Genomic DNA, 2472 nt, shown 5'->3' on the forward strand with positions numbered 1-2472 from the left:
ACAGAAACTTCCCGAACTGTCTATCCAGCTTTTGTTGCTGCAATCTCTTAGGAAAAGGTGGTGGAGGATAGAGCTGTTTCTCCCCTGTATTAGCCTCAGGCAGAGTGTGTTCAACAGTAGTCTTCCTTGGTTCCGCCGCTTTCTCCTTTTGCTTAGATTCTTCATCCCTAACTTCAGCTTCGACTTCTTTTGCCTTTTCAGCATCAGCTACTTTTCCAGACCTTAAGGTAATAGCCTTGACTTGCTCTTTGGCTTCCTTCCTGCCTGGTACTTCCGTGTCACTAGGAAGAGTGCCAGGTTGACGATTGAGCACTGCATTGGCTAATTAACCGATTTGATTTTCCAAGGTCTTGATAGAAACCGCCTGACTCTTGCACAACAGCTTAAGTTCCTCAAAATCAGCACTAGTAGGTGCAGCTGTACTTCCCTGTTGAGGATATGATTGCCTTGTAGCATACTGCTGTGGTTGCTGGAATCCAGGTGGGTTAAACTGTTTACTCACTCCTTGCTGATATGGTGGCTGAATAGCATTCTGATTATTTCCCCAGCTGAAATTTGGATGATTTCTGTTGTTCGGATGATAGGTCGCTGGCACAGGCTGCTGTTGTCGCTGATAATTATTCACATACTGAACAGATTCATTGACAAAAGAACACTGATCCGTAGCATGAGAACCTGCACAAAGCTCACAAACCATAGCTATTTGATTAACTCCATACGTAGCCAAAGAATCAACCTTCATTGACAGCGCTTGGAGCTGGGCTGCAATAGCGGTGGCTGCATCAACTTCCAGAATACCTGCTACCTTGCCTGATGTCATCCTCTGAGTTGGGTTTTGATGCTCATTTGCAGCCATCGTCTCAATAAGATTATACGCCTCAGTATAGCTTTTAGCCCATAAGGCGCCTCCAGCTGCTGCATCGAGCATGGGCCGAGATTGGGCCCCCAAACCATTATAAAAACCAGTGATTACCATCCAATCCGGCATTCCATGATGTGGACATTTTCTCAACATTTCCTTGTAGCATTCCCAAGCCTCGCACATAGATTCTGTAGGTTGCTGCGCAAACTGAGTAAGAGCACTCCTCATAGCAGCAGTCTTTGCCATTGGATAAAACTTCAGCAGAAACTTTTGCACAAGATCTTGCCACGTAGTGATGGACCCAGCTGGTTCAGAATGTAACCAGTCTTTAGCTTTATCCCTCAGTGAGAATGGGAAAAGCCTCAACTTGATAGCCTCATCAGTCACGCCATTATACTTAAAAGTACTGCAGATCTCGACAAAATTCCTTATGTGCATGTTGGGGTCTTCAGTTGCCGCTCCTCCAAAAGAAACAGAATTTTGCACCATCTGAATAGTGCCCGGCTTGATTTCAAAGGTGTTAGCTTGAATAGCCGGATGAAGGATGCTTGACTGAATGTCATCAATTTTAGGCCGAGAAAAATCCATAAGAGCTGGATCAGCTTGAACAATACGATCTCCCATGTTTACTGGTTCTTTCTGCTCAGTTCCTGAATCCGAATCCTCAAAATATAACTTCTCCGGTGTATCAAGAACTTCGTCTTTCTCCTCAGCTGTATCTAAGGTCCTCTTGCGAGCACGAGAACGAGTTTGCATAAACGGTTGCTAAAGTACCTGAAACACAACCGAAAAGAGTAATTAACTACTACGTCCTAATCACTGAGTCCTAATGACCAATATTGGTAAGTACATAAACTAAACAAATACGCCGAGTCCCCGGCAGCGGCGCCAAAAACTTGTTAGGACGAAATCACGCACTAATATTCACGCAAGTATACGCGTTCGCAAGTAATATAGAATACTTTCTAGTTCGTTCCCTCAGAGACTCAGACTAAGTTATTGTCTAATTAAACTCACTCACCAATGTATGATTACTTCTCAATGTTAAGATAACACTTAAAATTGTTGATTAAATATTAACTATAATTAACTACTTAATTAACCACTTAAGTAACACTTCAATTTATCAATAATAAAACACTCATGAGATCACAACTTCATTATTACTTCCTTCTATAGCCATAGTTATTACCTTTAGCATGTGACAGTGATGATATTAATCGAATAACACGAAACTGATAAAAGCCAACTTTCATTGTACTAATACCATTCTACCAAACATCCACAATTAAGATAGAAGTTGAATAGTCATCAATTATGTTGAGTTCCTATATGTCTACAGAAATTGACAACACAACGATTTAAGCACAAGTTATTCCTTTTGATTACATAGGGCAAATAAAACTGTTAGAGTTACCCACTAATCATGCACAACGTACATGAACCTATGCTAGCATGGCAAGTTCTAAATCTCAAGATCCACCGTCGCTTCACAAGAGATTAACACCCTATCTTATATGTTCGCGACGCACATAAGACGAATACGCACAACCAATACTAGATATCATGCAATCATCACACACTAAAGTATTAAACCATTAACTAAAGAA

General features: G+C 41.3%; 1 non-coding gene across 1 annotated transcript; it reads left to right on the forward strand.

The window, feature by feature from the left end:
* The first annotated feature begins 986 nt into the window (after window positions 1-986).
* On the forward strand, window positions 987-1093 carry LOC141694285 (small nucleolar RNA R71). Its single transcript, XR_012563605.1, has one exon. It is a non-coding gene; the product is annotated as a small nucleolar RNA R71 (small nucleolar RNA).
* The last annotated feature ends 1379 nt before the right edge of the window (window positions 1094-2472 follow it).

The sequence above is a fragment of the Apium graveolens genome, chromosome 10 (assembly GCF_009905375.1).
Source record: "Apium graveolens cultivar Ventura chromosome 10, ASM990537v1, whole genome shotgun sequence".
NCBI lineage: Eukaryota > Viridiplantae > Streptophyta > Magnoliopsida > Apiales > Apiaceae > Apium > Apium graveolens.